We start from the raw sequence: 18,683 nt of genomic DNA, 5'->3' as shown, positions 1-18,683 counted from the left end.
GCATTCTTCCGCTGACCTAGCTGTGTCTATGCTGGGGGATAGGTCAGCATAGCTACTACACTCAGGGGGTGGATTTTTCACACCCCTGACTGAGGTAGCTATGGCAACCTGCATTTTAAGAGTACAGCAGGCCTAAGGAGCCATGCAGGTGCAGACTGTGTCTCTAGGTGGCAGGAGGCATGGTTCAGGGATCCTGGTCCTGAGAATGCTGCTGGACAGCCATCAAGCCCTTCCTGCCCCATAACACGACTGAAGCCCCGGGTGATATCCTGGTCCCTTTGAAATCCATGAGAGTTTTGCCACTGACTTCAGTAGGCCCAGGATTTTGCCCCGGTGGAATGCATAGTAAAGGCCCTGGTTGGTGGGATGGGGCCTGCATTTAAATCATCTCCTCAGACAAGACAATTACACAGCTCACTCCACCCCCTTTTGTACAGTGCACACTTGCAAGCGAGGGTGCAGGCATGTGAGGAGTGGGAGGTGCACTGCCCAGTGTCTGCAGCAAATGGGACAGGAGTGCTCATCAGTAGCCTTCTCTCACACTTAGAATCATAGAATCATAGAATATCGGGGTCAGAAGAGACCTCAGGAGGTCATCTAGTCCAATCCCCTGCTCAAAGCAGGACCAACACCAACTAAATCATCCCAGCCAGGGCTTTGTCAAGCTGGGCCTTAAAAACCTCTAAGGATGGAGATTCCACAACCTCCCTAGGTAACCCATTCCAGTGCTTCACCATCCTCCTAGTGAAATAGTGTTCCCTAATATCCAACCTAGACCTCCCCCACTGCAACTTGAGACCATTACTCTTGTTCTGTCATCTGCCACCACTGAGAACAGCTGAGCTCCATCCTCTTTGGAACCTCCCTTCAGGTAGTTGAAGGCTGCTATCAAATCCCCCCTCACTCTTCTCTTCTGCAGGCTAAATAACCCCAATTCCCTCAGCCTCTTCACGTAAGTCATGTGCCCCAGCCCCCTAATCATTTTCGTTGCCCTCCGCTGGACTCTCTCCAATTTGTCCACATCCCTTCTGTAGTGGAGGGACAAACACTGGACACAGTACTCCAGACGTGGCCTCACCAGTGGCAAATAGAGGGGAATAATCACATCCCTCGATCTGCTGGCAATGCTCCTACTAATACAGCCCAATATGCCGTTGGCCTTCTTGGCAACAAGGGCACACTGCTGAGTCATATCCAGCTTATCGTCCACTGTAACCCCTAGGTCCTTTTCTGCAGAACTGCTGCCTAGCCACTCAGTCCCTAGTCTGTAGCAGTGCATGGGATTCTTCCATCCTAAGTGCAGGATTCTGCACTTGTCCTTGTTGAACCTCATCAGATTTCTTTTGGCCCAATCCTCCAATTAGTCTAGGTCACTCTGGTGTGCAACAGACTGGTTCTCCCTGCCATGCACCACGCAAGGTCTTGCAGGTCCAAGGCCACAATGTATGTTCATTGTTATTATAGCCATGTGTACATTGCACTCAGTGGTAGATTAGCCACTGGGCCAATGGGGCCCGTGCCCAGGGTCTCCAGCCAATTGGGGGGCCCCGGAAAAATGGGCACCCCAGCACTCCAACCCACTCTGCCTGCCCAGTGCTCCTGCCGGGGAGTGGGATCCAGACACTGGGGCTGGCCCGGTCCACCCCCCCCAGCATGCCGGCCAGGCAGCAGGGGCAGCCCCCATGCCCCAACCTCACTCCCTAGCAGAAGTGCCAGGCAAGTGGAGTGGGGGAAGCCCCCAGGAGCGCTGAGCAGGTGGATCCTGGCAAGCCCCCGTGCCCCAACCCAGCTCCCCGGCAGGAGCGCCTGGGGGGAGGGGGGGCACGGGGTCAACTGCAGGCTGAAGGTGTGAGGAGGGGCCCCTACTTGCTCTGGCCCAGGGCCCACAAAACAGTAATCCGCCTCTGATTGCACTGACTGTTGGGGAGAGACCAACAGGATTCTATAGCTTTAACGTAGGAACCACAGTGTGGCTAATTCAGCCTTAGAATCCTTACTAGCCCTACTCTAGCTTTAAATGCTGGCAAACAGTCCTGTCACGATGGGTGCAAGGCATCCAAAGTTTGATTCCCTCCCTCCATCCCAAATCCTAGGGTTTGGATCACTCCATCACACTGGCACAAGAAGAGCTGCCTCTGACTTGCATCTCCAGGTCCTGGGCCTTCACAATCTTTGATAAGGTTGGATCTGGAGTTTGGGTTTGGGGCCATTCCCTGCATCACAGAACAGCTCTTCTCTCCTTCAGCTGCAGGGAATGCTGAAAAAACAGAGAACTCTCACCTCCCCAAGTGCAAGCCAAAAGGCTACACAAGTGCTCAAAGAGTTGCTAACTATAACTCTTTGCTCATGCTAACACAACAGCTAACATCTTTCTCCAGCATGTTAGGGAGTTTTGCTCCAAGCCATTAGCAATTACCATTGTAGTTACCATGCTGAAGTTGTAAAAGGCTGCGCAGCACTTTGGAGTAAAACAAATACATCCTGCTATTGGGAGGGGAAAATGTCATCATCTGAGGACTGCAAACCAACTCATGTGCTACTCCGATGGGTTTCGAGGGCAAAGTATGAGTAGCTGTGAGGCCTCCACAGACTTTCATTGTGTGGCCAATCCCATGTCAGATTGCTGAGTGATTTACCTGGTTAAAAATTTAAGACTATCAGATTGCTGGAAATCTGCTTATTCAGAAAAAAAATAAAAACATGACTCTCTGCTTTTCTCTAGCTGCACTACACAATTCTAGGCACTTTACAAAGGAGGTCAGGAGCATACTGGTGGAGAAACTGAGGCATAGGGCAGTGCTGTGATTTGTCTAAGTCACCCAGCAGGCCAGGTGTAGAGCTGGGAATAGAACCCAGGTCTTCTGAGTAGTGCTCTAGCCACTAGGACGCACTGCCTCTCAAATAGAAGCCAGAAGCAACATTAATTGTTAGCGTTCCGCAGCACACTTCATCTGGAGATCTCAGAAAGGTGCTGCCATCCCTTATGGCGGATGGGGAACTGAGACACAGAGCGTGGGATCTCCAAAGGCATTGCAGTGCTGAGCATCACAGCACCTAACTTTTAGCCCCAAGAAAATCACAGGAACAGCACTGTGATTCACAATGCTGACAGGCATCTCGGCTCCCCTACAATGAATGGGGGGAGAGAGGCACCCCTTGTAGACAGGCTAGGCACAAAGTCACTTAAGCTAGCCAATAGGAGATGCTGACCAGAAGAGTGTCTGCTAAGCCCTGCCTCTCTCTTGGAGATAGGCGTCTAAGCCCAGGCTGCAGGAACAGGGAGGCATCTAGCTCTACTAGCAGCGATCCACCAATAGGAACATGCTGCCTGGAGCAGGCAACTTAAGTGCCTACAGCGTTTTTTTGCAGGAATAAGTTCAGTGCCTGCCTCGCTCCCCAAAAAACAGCCAAAGGCCATGGTGGTGCTGCCTACCTTACTCCTTTTAGCCAGGTGGTTGAAGCACTCCACAGCTTCAATTCCCCCTTTCTGCCAGAGGGGGAGAACAGATTTGAACAGAGGTCTCCCACCTCTCAGAGGGGGACAGAGAGCCAGAGTGCCTCCAGAGCCCAGTGCTTAGGGTGCCCACCTGGGAGGTGGAAAATCCAGGATCCCATCCCTCTACTCTGCTCATTTGATTGAGGGATAGCTCAGTGGTTTGAGCATTGGCCTACTAAACCCATAGTTGTGAGTTCAATCCTTGAGGAGGGGGCCACTTATGGGTCTGGAGCAAAATCAATACTTGGTCCTGCTAGTGAAGGCAGGGGGCTGGACATGATGACCTTTCAGGGTCCCTTCCAGTTCTATGAGATAGTTATTTATTTAGCCCCAGTGGCAGAGTTTCAACAGGAGAGTCTGAGAGAGCCCCACAGCATTCTATCCCATAGGCCAATGGTTAGTGCACCCTTCTAAGAGGTGGAGACCCTGTTTAAATCCTTTCTCCAGCTCAGACAGAGGGGGGGAATGACCCTGGGTCAGGGGCTCCATTTCAGATTTTGGAGGGGGGTAACTTTCACCGTGATTCCAAGGGCTACTTAGGCACCTGAAAACTCTAGGATTTTTTGCAGATAATAACTTAGAAATTAGCTGGCACGGTATCTAATTCCTATATAAGAAAAGAGGATTTAATAGATATTAGACCCACTCAGTTCTAATACTAACATGTTCTCACATCTTGTGTCAAGTCACTTGAGAGACACTGGTTAGGCTTAAAATTTTCATGTATATTCTTTGTTGCTAACTCTTGAACACAACAATTGAAACAATTGTAGGCAAATCTAGATTAATTTCCATCACTTTTTTGCAGTTCATCAAGCTTGTAATAGATCATTTAACTTTGGAAACATCCTATTAGGGCACCTGCCTGGGGCTCTAGTGTTACCTCACTACAAATAATAGACTAGAAACTAACCTTAAACTGGAGTGAAACTGACACTTTCAAGTCCTTTTACTTTTGTTTAAAGACTAGTTACTTTCCAGAAGGCTCTTAAACACAACACTAACGTGATTGAGTTGCAGTTCTCACAGGAGAATATTTTAAACCAAACGCCAATAAAATTCTATATTTTAAAGTTGAGAAAAAAACCCTGAGATTTCTGAGGTGTATCAGGGCCACTGCAGGCAGGAAAGGAAAATAAACAAGCACAGGAGCTCTGGGCAGCTCTTCCTTTAGAAAGAAAGTGGGAGGGTCAAATCCTCTAGTCCTTAATCAAGTAAAACTTCTATTGCCATCAGCACCTCCACTCATAGATATAAACGTCACAGTGAACATGTGATAACACGTAGGTCAGTAACTCCACACTTCATACTTAAATATCTGAGCCATCTTATCCAGAGTCACACAGCTTAGATGCCTTGACTCAGGTACTGGATTTTCTGGCATATTCTGAACAGTGCTGAGCACACAGATGGTGCCCAGTGAATAATGAAAATCATGACAATAATCATTGACTTTGTGGACTCTGTGGATGCAGTTTCTGTTCTTTGTTCTTGAATTGGCCTGAATACAGCCGAAACCCTAAGAATTGAGGCATAAACACATTTGATACTTATATGACACTTTCTCATTCCTTCCTTTTCTCAAACTCAGAACAAACAATGACTGAACAAAATGGTTTTCAGTTAAAACGTAAAATTGCACAGCAGCCATTGCTGTATAACCCAGCCTGGTGCAGAACCTGCCACCCTTTGGGAGTTAAGTGATTGCCTCTCATCTGATTCTCAATCCTTCCTAAGCTCTGTACTGCTTTTCATGCTGTCAACCATGACATCCATCCTGGGACTGTTTACTAGCATCTCAGAGAACTGGCCACCTTGGTTTTGCGCCCATCTATCAGGCCTTGTCTACACCCAGCCGCTAGTTCGGCGGCTGGGAATCGAAGTTCCGGGTTCGATTTATCGCGTCTGGTCTGGACGCGATAAATCGATCCCGGAAGCGCTCGCCGTCGACTGCGGTACTCCAGCTCGGCGAGAGGAGTCGACGGGGAGCCTGCCTGCCGCGTGTGGACCACGTCTGAACCGCGGTAAGTTCGAACTAAGGTATGTCGACTTCAGCTACGTTATTCACGTAGCTGAAGTTGCGTACCTTAGTTCGAAGTTGGGGGTTAGTGTAGACCAGGCCTCAGAGTCCTCTTTTTTTGCAGCATATATACAGCAAAGAGAGAGGCTGGTTCCCTGGAGAGGGAACTAGCCCTGAAAGACCTGGGTTCTACTCTCCCCCCCATGGACTTCCTGTCTGACCCCAGGCCAATGCTTTAAGAACAGAATTTCAAAGGTTTTTAGGCACCCAAAGATTCATAGATTCTAGGACTGGAAGGGACCTCGAGAGGTCATCAAGTCCAGTCCTCTGCCCTCATGGCAGGTCCAAATACTGTCTAGACCATCCCTGGTGGACATTTATCTAACCTACTCTTAAATATCTCCAGAGATGGAGATTCCACAACCTCCCTAGATGCAGCTAGATATCTAGTGGGATTTACAAAACATAAAAACTTCTAAGAGTGTTTGAAAATCTGGCCTTTAGTCTGTGTGTGCCTCAGTGCCCCATCTGTATAATGGGGATAACAGCGCTGCTCTACCTCACCGAGGGGCTATGAGGAGAAATAGGTTAGACATTGTGAGGTGCAGCCTCAGATACTATGGTGATGGGGCCACAAAAGTACCACAGATAGAGTGGGAACTTCTCTATACACTGCTAGCCCTGCCCTGGGTCTGACCCCTTCTTTTCACCAACGCCCCCAAATCTCCCCCTTTTCTGAATGTAACCTTGACTCAGTGCTTTGCTGTATTTTTTCTGTATGTGTTCTCTTTAAAACAACCCCTCCTCCCTCCACAGAGGGATTCTTCTTTTACAGGCTAAACTTACATATCCTTAATTTAGTGACCTGGCCTCTGTTTGTAAACAAAATACTGACTCCCTGCCCCAGGGGCACCTCCTCTTTGCAGAACTTACACTTCACACTAATGCTGTGCTGTAGTTAAGAGCTCCACCTGGGAGCTCCCACACCTCCTGTATGAAACTCAGGGGCGGCTCCCACCCCCACAATTGGCACCCCTTCTCTGGGTCTCCCACATCCTAAGGGAGTACTCCAGGGCCGTCCCTACCTATATGCAAAGTACGCAGCTGCGTAGGGCACCAGGAAATTTGGTGCTCCAATCCCTGCCCCACCTCTTCCCCACATGGCCCCCGCCCCTGCCCCCACTCCACCCCTTCCCCAAAATCCCCGCCCCGCTCAGCCCCCACCCCTTCCTGCCCCTACTCTGCCCTAGCCCCACCCCCACTCCATCCCTTCCCCAAAGCCCACACCCTGCTCTGCCCCCACCCCTTCTCGCCTCTACTCTGCCCTAGCCCCACCCCCACTCCATCCCTTCCCCAAAGCCCACACCCTGCTCTGCCCCCACCCCTTCCCGCCTCTACTCTGCCCTAGCCCCACCCCCACTCCATCCCTTCCCCAAAGCCCACACCCTGCTCTGCCCCACCCCTTCCCGCCTCTACTCTGCCCTAGCCCCACCCCCACTCCATCCCTTCCCCAAAGCCCACACCCTGCTCTGCCCCCACCCCTTCCCACCTCTACTCTGCCCTAGCCCCATCCCCACTCCATCCCTTCCCCAAAGCCCACACTCTGCTCTGCCCCACCCCTTCCCGCCTCTACTCTGCCCTAGCCCCACCCCCACTCCATCCCTTCCCCAAAGCCCACACCCTGCTCTGCCCCCACCCCTTCCCGCCTCTACTCTGCCCTAGCCCCACCCCCACTCCATCCCTTCCCCAAAGCCCACACCCTGCTCTGCCCCCACCCCTTCCCGCCTCTACTCTGCCCTAGCCCCATCCCCACTCCATCCCTTCCCCAAAGCCCACACCCTGCTCTGCCCCCACCCCTTCCCGCCTCTACTCTGCCCTAGCCCCACCCCCACTCCATCCCTTCCCCAAAGCCCCACCCTGCTCTGCCCCCACCCCTTCCCGCCTCTACTCTGCCCTAGCCCCACCCCCACTCCATCCCTTCCCCAAAGCCCCACCCTGCTCTGCCCCCACCCCTTCCCGCCTCTACTCTGCCCTAGCCCCACCCCCACTCCATCCCTTCCCCAAAGCCCCACCCTGCTCTGCCCCCACCCCTTCCCACCCCTACTCTGCCCTAGCCCCACCCCCACTTCCCTGAGGACTGCAGCAGGGCCGGGCCTGCACTCACTGGTGGCGGGAAGTGAGCAACCCAGCACCAGCCGCACCCCCGGTGAGTGCTGGGGGGTGGTTCCCCCCTGCCCCCCAAGTCAGCCCCATCTCCCCACGGAGGCCTGGGGCCCCACATCCCCCACCCCATGGGGGGCTATGTAGGGCCCCAGAATAGCTAGGGATGGCCCTGGAGTGCTCTGACCACTGGACTAAGAAGAGCGCCTCCTCCAGATGGATTTTGAATGGGACCTGATTAATAGGTAGCCTCTGAGCATGCCTGCAAGATTGGGCCCCACATGCAACATAGGCAGCCAATTGCCCATCTTCCCCTGGTTTGTGAATTGCTCTGGGGCATAGGTGGGAGACACATGGCTCTGGGGCATAGGCATCCAGACATGTGGCATGGGCCCAAGAACCAGGCGCTCTGAGTGTGAAGTTAGTCACCACGTGAGGCTAGGTGATAGGCAGGAGTTCTGTGGAGTTCAGGGGAGCTGAGTACAGGGACTTAGGTATCTAACTCTGGAGTCTAGGTGCCCACCTGCTTCATGGCCCCTGCCCTAAGGGACTTGCCTACAGTTACCCAGGGAGCCTGGGGCAGAGCAGGGAACAGCACTACAGTCTCCCAGGCTAGCACGCTAGCCAGTGGCCAGCCTTCCTCTCCTGTGCATTGGGCAGCATTTTCCCTTTGCTGTGCATTTTTGTAATTATTTCAATAAAATGGAAAGTTACTGAATGATTGAATCCTGCATCCCTGCAAGTGTGTGCTGCACATTTCACTGCTGCTCAAATGTTCAGTTTAAAGGGCCATGCAGTAGTGAAAGCCTATGTCACATAGGGTTACCATACGTCCGGTTTTTCCCGGACATGTCCGGCTTTTTGGTAATCAAACCCCTGTCTGGGGGGAATTGCCAAAAAGCCGAACATGTCCGGGAAAATACCGGCCGGGCACTTCCCCTCCCACGGCTGCTCTGCTCCTCCCCTGACTCTTCGGCTCTGTTTAAGAGCCGAGCTGCCCGAGTGCTACCAGCTTTGGGCAGCCCCCTTGCCTCCGGACCCTAGCCACCGGCCGGGCACTTCCCCTCCCGGGCTCCAGCCGCTCCGGCGGCGCAGGGTCCAGAGGCATGGGGGCTGCCTGAAGCTGGTAGCACTCGGGCAGCTCGGCTCTTAAACAGAGCCGAAGAGTCAGGGGAGGAGCAGAGCAGCCGGAGCCCGGGAGGGGAAGTGCCCGGCCGGGGGCGCAGGGTCCGGAGGCATGGGGGCTGCCCGAAGCCCGAGCGCTACCGGCTTCACGGTTTGCCAGGCAGCCTCCAGACCCTGCGCCCCCGGCTGGGCGCTTCCCCTCATGGGCTCCAGCTGCGCTGGGGAAGCGCCGGCCGGGGGCGCAGGGTCTGGGGGCTGCCTGGCAAACCGTGAAGATGGTAGCGCTCGGGCAGCCCTTTTCGCATGGCTGAGAGGGAGGAGGGGGAATGCGGGGCGCTCAGGGGAGGGGGCGGAGTTAGGGCGGGGACTTTGGGGAAGGGGCGGAGTTGGGGCAGGGCCGGGGGTGGGAAAGGGGTGCGGCCAGGGCCCCGTGGAGTGTCCTCTTTTTTATTTTTTAAATATGGTAACCCTAATGTCACAAAAGCAAGGGGCTGATGATGCTGAGCTCCCTTCCAATGCCCTAGAGGGAGGGTAATGAGGCTGGGTCTCATTAGGCTTTAAAAGGCAGTGTTTGGGGTCAGATAGGGGCTCAGCTCCTGGGTAACTTCCAGGACCTAGGGCAGGGGTCTCAAAGTCCTGGCCTGGAGGCCATCTGCGGCCTGAGAACCTCCCCCCTGCGGCCCAGCCCATGGAGGAGAGATGCAGGCAGACACGCTGCTGGGAATCTTAACTACAGGCGCCACCCCCCACAGCTCCCATTGGCTGGGGGAGAGGGAGAGAGATATCATCACTAGTTTTTTTTTTTTTTTTCAAAGGGTCAAAAGAAGGGAGACTGACGGGGACACCGAGCAGAGAACCCCGGACAGCGCCCACTGCTTCTCGAAGGCGTCAAGGGAGCCAGTGGACGCCGCCCAGAGGAACTCTGCCCGGATACATGAATGAACAGAGGATCGGAAACAGGCCCCACAGACACAGGAGTCTCCATTGGCCAAGCTCCTCTCCCTGGTTTTATAGATGGCCGTTTTAGCCAGGGCCAGGAAGAGGTTGACCAGGAGATCCCGCGACTTTGTGGGGCCACGGATAGGGAGTGGGTAGAGAAGGAGGTGAGGGGAAAAGTGCAGCCAGAAACTTAACAGAATATTCATGAGGAGCTGGTATAGGGGCTGCAACCTGGCGCACTCCAAGTAAACATGTGCCAGGGTCTCCCTCACGCCGCAGAAGGGGCAGGTGTCTGGGACAGGGGTAAACCATGCCAAATACACGCCCATGCTCACAGCCCCATGAAGGAGCAGCCAGCTGATATCCCCGGCGGGCCTCGGGAGCAGGGTGGAATAGAGGCTGGCCCACCAGGGCTTCTCACCCTCTAGAGGTGGCAGGAGGTCCCGCCGCTTTGTGTCAGGGCGGGACATGAGGGTGAGGAAGTGAAGGGTGTGGAGCACGAGGGTGTATAGATGCTTCCGTGGCGCGGTCTGAAAGCGGACCGGCTGCAAGTCGTGTAGCCGGCTCACGGAGAAGGGGCAGGGGGACCAGTTGGGTCCACAGGCAGTGGTGAGCTGCAGCCGGTTCCCACCGGTTCGCGCGAACTGGTTGTTAAATTTAGAAGCCCTTTTAGAACCAGTTGTCTGGTTCTAAAAGGGCTTTTAAATTTAACAAAAGCTCCAGCAGCTCCCTGCCCTGCCCCCGGCCCCAGCTCACCTGGCTCCGGCTCCGCCTCTGCCTCTTCCCCTGAAGGCTCCCCCTCCCGGCTTCCCGTGAATCAGCTGTTAGCGCGGGAAGCCTGGGAGGGCTGAGAAGGAAGCAGCAGCTTCCTGCAGGTGAGCTGGGGCGGTGGGCGCGAGGAGGACTCCAGGCGCCGCGCGGATCCGGGCGGCCCCGGCCCGGCCCCCGACTCCGGCCGGCCCCCGCCTTCGGGCTGGCCAGCGGCTCCGGCCCCCAGCCCTGCCTTCAGGCCAGCCCCCGACTCCGGGCCGGCCAGCGGCTCCAGCCCCCGGCCCCGACTCCGGGCCAGCCCCCGCCTTTGGGCCAGCCCAGCCAGCGGCTCCGGCCCGGCCCGCGGCCCCAACTCTGGGCCGGCTCCGGCCTGGCCCCTGGCTCTGGGCTGGGCCCCGACTCCGGGCCGGCCCCCAATTTCGGGCCGGTGCTGCTGGCCGGCCCGAAATCGGGGGCCCGCAGCTCCGGCCCCAACTCCGGGATGGCCCGCGGCTCCGGCCAGGCCCCCAACTCCGTCCCGGAACCCGCGGCTCCCGGTACCGACTCCAGGCGGCGCAGCCCCCATCTCCAGGCAGCGCGGTAAGGGGGGCAGGGAGCAGGGAGGGGGTGATAGAGGGTGGGGGGGTGGATTAGGGTCGGGACTCGGGGCGGTCAGAGGGCAGGGAACAGGGGAATTGAATGGGGGCAAAGGTCCTGGGAGGGCAGTCAGGAAGGAGCAGGGGTGTTGGATGGGGCGGTGGGGGGCAGTCAGGGGCTGGGGTTCCGGGGGTGGTCAGGGGACAGGGAGAAGGGGTGGTTGGATGGGGCAGGGGTCCCGCGGGTCCATCAGGAATGAGAGGAGGGGTTGGATGGGGCGGCAGGGAGCAGTTAGGGGAAGGGAGGTGGATGGGGCAGGGGTCCTGGGGGTGGGGTGTCAAGGAACGTGGGGGGTTGGATGGGGCAGGAGTTGGATGGGGGCGGGGGGGCACACCCCCTCATGGGGTGAGGAGGAGGGAACCAGTTGTTAATATTTTGGCAGCTCATCACTGTCCACAGGGCAGGAGCCCGATGAAAAGGTCCGGAGGGCCTGAGGTGGAGGGTGGGCGGGGCGTGCCCTCGTGCAGGACCCGGTTGAGGTAGGCCCGAGCTGGGGGCAGCAAAGCGGCCCTCACCTTCTGAAGTACGCGCTGGGGAGTACAAGGCCTAGAGAGCCCCATACGCCGAGTGAGCGTCAGGGGCTCCGGCCAGTCTCCCCGGTCATAATCCAGGAGGTCTCCGACTCTGGTAACTTCTGCCAGGACCAACCTCTGGCGCACCGAGGGGGACTCCGCCACCTGCACACAGAGCTGGGGATTGTGTAGCAGGGGCTCCGCGAGAAGATCTGCCCCCTCGGTGGCCGCTACGGACCTGGATGCTGAGAACAGTTTCCAGGTCTGGAGGAGGTCCTGGTAGAAGACTGGCAGCCCGGAGAGGTCTCGCGGAAGACCTCTCGGATCGAGATAAAGGAGCTGCCGGTCATATCGGAGCCCTCAGAAGCGGCGTAGGAAGGCGTGTACCAGTACTCTCCACGCCGGACTAATTGCTGGGCAGAGTCAGCCATGGAGGCAGCATCATTAGTTGCCAGGCAGAGTCAGCCATAGAGGCACCATCACTTTTTTCTACAAGGAATACAAGTCAAAATACCGAACACACCTATCTGATGCACACCTTGCTGCAATCCTGAAGGTTTCAACTGCTCAGTCACTGAGGCCAAACATCAACAAACTGACAGAACTGAAGTGTTGCCAGGTGTCTGGCAAACACTAAAAACTCTGGCAGGTGAAGAATTGTATAAAGTTGTATGACAGTTTTATTATTTCTAAGAAATTTGAAATAAAAAATACAATATAAACTTTTCTTTTCTGAACACCATCTTCAGTGATATTATTGGCCCGCTGGGAGGATTTGAGGACTGGCACTGGCCCTAAGGTAAATTGAGTTTGAGACCTCTGACCTCGGGGAAGCATGATATGGAGGATGACAGACTCTGTAGTTGGCCTACTTCTGAGGCTGCTGGTGCAGTGTACCTTGAAAAAACAGGGTGGCATGTTTGTAAATTAAATCCCGCAGGGACTCTGAAATGAAATGGGCTAATGAACATAAGAACATAACATAAGAACATAAGAATGACCATACCGGGTCAGACCAAAGGTCCATCTAGCCCAGTATCCTGTCTACCGACAGTGGCCAATGCCAGGTGCCCCAGAGGGAGTGAACCTAACAGGCAATGATCAAGTGATCTCTCTCCAGCCATCCATCTCCATCCTCTGACAAACAGAGGCTAGGGACACCATTCCTTACCCATCCTGGCTAATAGCCATTAATGGACTTAACCACCATGAATTTATCCAGTTCTCTTTTAAACCCTGTTATAGTCCTAGCCTTCACAACCTCCTAAGGTAAGGAGTTCCACAAGTTGACTGTGCACTGCGTGAAGAAGAACTTCCTTGTATTTGTTTTTAACCTGCTGCCTATTAATTTCATTTGGTGACTCCTAGTTCTTGTATTATGGGAATTAGAAAATAACTTTTCCTTATCCACTTTCTCCACATCATTCATGATTTTATATACTTCTATCATATCCTGCCTTAGTTTCCTCTTTTCCAAGCTGAAGAGTCCTAGCCTCTTTAATCTTTCCTCATATGGGACCCGTTCCAAACCCCTAATCATTTTAGTTGCCCTTTTCTGAACCTTTTCTAGTGCCAGTATATCTTTTTTGAGATGAGGAGACCACATCTGTATGCAGTATTCGAGATGTGGGCGTACCATTGATTTATATAAGGGCAATAATATATTCTCAGTCTTATTCTCTATCCCCTTTTTAATGATTCCTAACATCCTGTTTGCTTTTTTGACCGCCTCTGCAAACTGCGTGGACATCTTCAGAGAACTATCCACGATGACTCCAAGATCTTTTTCCTGACTCGTTGTAGCTAAATTAGCTCCCATCATATTGTATGTATAGCTGGGGTTATTTTTTCCAACGTGCATTACTTTACATTTATCCACATTAAATTTCATTTGCCATTTTGTTGTCCAATTACTTAGTTTTGTGAGATCTTTTTGAAGTTCTTCACAGTCTGCTTTGGTCTTAACTATCTTGAGCAGTTTAGTATCATCTGCAAACTTTGCCACCTCACTGTTTACCCCTTTCTCCAGACCATTTATGAATAAGTTGAATAGGATTGGTCCTAGGACTGACCCTTGGGGAACACCACTAGTTACCCCCCTCCATTCTGAGAATTTATCATTAATTCCTACCCTTTGTTCCCTGTCTTTTAACCAGTTATCAATCCATGAAAGGACCTTCCCTTTTATCCCATGACAGCTTAATTTACGTAAGAGCCTTTGGTGAGGGACCTTGTCAAAGGCTTTCTGGAAATCTAAGTACACTATGTCCACTGGATCCCCCTTGTCCACATGTTTGTTGACCCCTTCAAAGAACTCTAATAGATTAGTAAGACACGATTTCCCTTTACAGAAACCATGTTGACTATTGCTCAACAGTTTGTGTTTTTCTATGTGTCTGACAATTTTATTCTTAACTATTGTTTCGACTAATTTGCCCGGTACCGACGTTAGACTTACCGATCTGTAATTGCCGGGATCACCTCTAGAGCCCTTTTTAAATATTGGTGTTACATTAGCTAACTTCCAGTCATTGGGTACAGAAGCCGATTTAAAGGACAGGTTACAAACCTTAGTTAATAGTTCCGCAACTTCACATTTGAGTTCTTTCAGAACTCTTGGGTGAATGCCATCTGGTCCCGGTGACTTGTTAATGTTGAGTTTATCAATTAATTCCAAAACCTCCTCTAGTGATACTTCAATCTGTGACAGTTCCTCAGATTTGTCACCTACAAAAGCTGGCTCAGGTTTGGGAATCTCCCTAACATCCTCAGCCGTGAAGAATGAAGCAAAGGATCCATTTAGTTTCTCCGCAATGACTTTATCATCTTTAAGCGCTCCTTTTGTATTTTCATCGTCAAGGGGCCCCACTGGTTGTTTAGCAGGCTTCCTGCTTCCGATGTACTTAAAAAACATTTTGTTATTACCTTTGGAGTTTTTGGCTAGCCATTCTTCAAACTCCTCTTTGGCTTTTCTTATTACATTCTTGCACTTAATTTGGCAGTGTTTATGCTCCTTTCTATTTGCCTCACTAGGATTTGACTTCCACTTTTTAAAGGAAGTCTTTTTATCTCTCACTGCTTCTTTTACATGGTTGTTAAGCCACGGTGGCTCTTTTTTTAGTTCTTTTACTGTGTTTCTTAATTTGGGGTATACATTGAAGTTGGGCCTCTATTATGGTGTCTTTAAAAAGCGCCCACGCAGCTTGCAGGGATTTCACTTTAGTCACTGTACTTTTTAACTTCTGTTTAACTAACCCCCTCATTTTTGCATAGTTCCCCCTTTTGAAATTAAATGCCACAGTGTTGGGCTGTTGAGATGTTCTTCCCTCCACAGGGAAGTTGAATGCTATTGTATTATGGTCACTATTTCCAAGCGGTCCTGTTATAGTTACCTCTTGGACCAGATCCTGCGCTCCACTCAAGACTAAATCTAGAGTTGCCTCTCCCCTTGTGGATTCCCGTACCAGCTGCTCCATGAAGCAGTCATTTAAAGTATCAAGAAATTTTATCTCTGCATTTCATCCTGAAGTGAAATGTTCCCAGTCAATATGGGGATAATTGAAATCCCCCACTATTATTGAGTTCTTAATTTTGATAGCCTCTCTAATTTCCCTTAGCATTTCATCATCACTATCACTGTCCTGGTCAGGTGGTCGATAATAGATCCCTAATGTTATATTCTTATTAGAGCATGGAATTTCTATCCATAGAGATTCTATGGAACATGTGGATTCACTTAAGATTTTTACTTCATTTGATTCTACATTTTCTTTCACATATAGTGCCACTCCCCCCTCTCCCCCCCCCCCCCCCGCACGACCTGTTGTCCTTCCGATATATTTTGTACCCCGGAATAATTGTGTCCCATTGATTGCTCTCAGTCCACCAGGTTTCTGTGATGCCTATTATAACAATATCCTCCTTTATCACAAGGCACTCTAGTTCACCCATCTTATTATTTAGACTTCTAGCATTTGTGTACAAGCACTTAAAAAACTTGTCACTGTTTATTTGTCTGCCCTTTTCTGATGTGTCAGATTCTTTTTTATGTGAATGTTTATCATCTGATCTGGCCCTTACATTATCCTCTTCCATCCTCTCCTCCTGACTATAACCTGGAGATTCTCTATCATTAGACTCTCCTCTAAGAGAAGTCTCTGTCCAATCCACATGCTCCTCTGCAGCAGTCGGCTTTCCCCCATCTCCTAGTTTAAAAACTGCTCTACAACCTTTTTAATGTTTAGTGCCAGCAGTCTGGTTCCACTTTGGTTTAGGTGGAACCCATCTCTCCTGTATAGGCTCCCCCCATCCCAAAAGTGTCCCCAGTTCCTAATGAATGTAAACCCCTCCTCTCTACACCATCGTCTCATCCACGCATTGAGACTCTGAAGCTCTGCCTGCCTACCTGGCCCTGCGCGTGGAACTGGGAGCATTTCTGAGAATGCCACCATAGAGGTCCTGGATTTCAGTCTCTTCCCTAGCTGCCTAAATTTGGCCTCCAGGACATCTCTCCCACCCTTCCCTATGTCATTGGTACCTACATGTACCACGACCACCGGCTCCTCCCCAGCACTACACATAAGTCTGTCTAGATGCCTCGAGAGATCCGCAACCTTCGCACCAGGCAGGCAAGTCACCATACGGTTCTCTCGGTCATCACAAACCCAGCTATGCTTAAATGCCTTGCTAGGTCAACACTGTGGTCACCTGGGCCCTGCTGAGCCTACTGGGGGGCCCGCAGGCTTCCTCTTGATTTCTTTGAATTTGATCTCAGCACTTATCTAGCAGTAAGAGACTTCTAGATCTGCTCCTATCAACACTATCCTTTTAGCTGGTAGATTATGCTTGTGAAATTGTAATTTATTTCTTCAGGAGTCAGGTCATTACAATGGCTGTGTGTGCTACTAGAAGTTAATTAAAAACACATATCCATGGAAGGAGTGCAGCTTTTTATCCCTGAATGTTAAAAGCTCTAATGTAGCTGAGTCTCTTCATTGGCAGCTACCAAGCTAGAGTGGGCTAGCCCTGAATGGGTGCCCATGGAAGGGGAAGGGTGCAAGACCTCTTAACCCAAAAGCCATGTAAGGGGCAGCCACATCTCAGATCTTGCTTTCCTGATGTATGAGCACTGGGGATGTCTGATTGTGCCAGCAGTGCTAGATGTCTCTAAAAGAATGGGATGGGCTGTTGTGCTGGGGAGAACATCTGCTGTGTCTCTTCCAGGAGTGTTAAGGTCCCACACTGACATACACCTTCCACAGGCAGTGCCAGACTGGATCAGAACTGTGGTCCATCTAGTCTCTGGCAGTAACCAGCAACAGATGCTTCACAGGACGGTGCAAGACAGCCCTTTGTCTTACAAGTAAGATTTTAAACTCTTCAGGCAGGGACTCTCTCTTCATATGTGTAATACAGCCCCTGCAACAATGGGGCTTCTAGGCAGTTCTGTCAGATAAATAACCATCATAATAGTGTCTCTGTTAGATACTGTAACGTTAATTGGGAAAGATGTCTACTAAGAATCCTGCAATGAGCTGTCTGGGGGTGGGATTGCTGCACCCACAGGGAGTTCACTCCAGGATTGGGGCCTTGGTGTGTTTGGGGAGGGGGAAGGAGGAAGAGGCCATGCAATGATCAGATCCACAAATGTGGGGTGACTCCTCTCTCCCTGTTCATCCCCTACCACCAAAACATTCTAGACAGGCTACTCTTGTGAGTTCACAGCCCAAAAAAGCCTTTCCTTTCAGTTAAAAGGCAATTGGTTGGTTTGTCCCTTTTCATTTATATTTAGGCTTGTTATAAAAACTTACATATAATATACTTGTTAAACCTGAACAATAACAATAGTCATTTTCAAATCCATCCTAGCTAACATGTCAGTACTCCTTGCAGTGTATAGTTCTGAGCTTCTCCCCCTCACCTCACCTACCTAGGGGCTGGATTCTAATCTCACAGCACTGTAAATTAGGAATAATTCCATTTGAAGTCAACTGAGTTACACTGGTTTCAGTGGTTAAGTGATGTGCTGCTCTCCTTCACCTCCCAGGCAAATAAGTATTCCAGAAATTCACATTAATGATGTGGTGCACCTGAACTTCCACGGAATAGAGAGGAAAGGGGTGTCAAGAATGTGAATTGTTTGCTTGAGTACTGAAGCAGAACTGGTATCTTCTACAGAAAATGACTCACTGTTTCTGGGTACCATTGGACACAGTTAAGGGGACAATACACTGGTTGCCCAGAAAGAAGGATGAAGATCCTTATCTAGGCCATCTTATTTCAATTGGATCCAAAATAAACCTGTTTGTTGAAGGATACAAAAAGGGGGCAGGGGAAAACTAATGAGGCTGTGCTGGCCAGGGCCGGCTCCAGGTTTTTTGCCGCCCCAAGCAAAAAAAAAAAAAAGGGGGCCGGAGTGCCACCGCCGAAGCAAAAAAAAAGCTGGAGTGCCGACCCTTGAAAAGTGCCACCCCAAAGGGCTCTTAAAAAATGCCGCCCCAAGCACATGCTTGGAATGCTGGTGCCTAGAGCCGGCCCTGGTGCTAGCTTTAAAACAAAATATGTATAAAGTGCTTTTGGAGTAAGAATTCACTCTTGTCTCTTGTTTCAACTGCTGTGAAATGGGATCTGCAGGTGCTTTGGTAAATAGATCAAATGGTTTTCTAGTTCCTTATAACTTCCATAACTATCTGTAAATACTTGAAATCCTAAACTATAATTGCACAACATCAGTGGTATGAATTGCAGCGGGTATCAATTCAGCAACAACTGCACTGTAGGGACACACTTTCCATCTTCTGCAGAGGTAAAGAGACAGCAGTGGGCTTGTCAATGCTGGTTTTGCCTGAAGTTAATTGACTGCTAAAACTGATCTAGGGTAAAGCAAATCTGTGTCCCCTGGAACAAATGTTTGGGGAGTGTCCAAACTAGTATTTACAAATGTGATAACTACCTTGAATTAATTACTAAACAATTAACTGAAGGCTCAATGTAGACATTTCCCAAGGCTGTGCTATACTGTACT

This window comes from Emys orbicularis, chromosome 5 (assembly GCF_028017835.1).
Source record: "Emys orbicularis isolate rEmyOrb1 chromosome 5, rEmyOrb1.hap1, whole genome shotgun sequence".
In the NCBI taxonomy this organism is placed as follows: Eukaryota; Metazoa; Chordata; order Testudines; family Emydidae; genus Emys; species Emys orbicularis.
The sequence above is the reverse complement of the archived record's forward strand: the minus strand, read 5'-3'. Positions refer to the sequence as shown.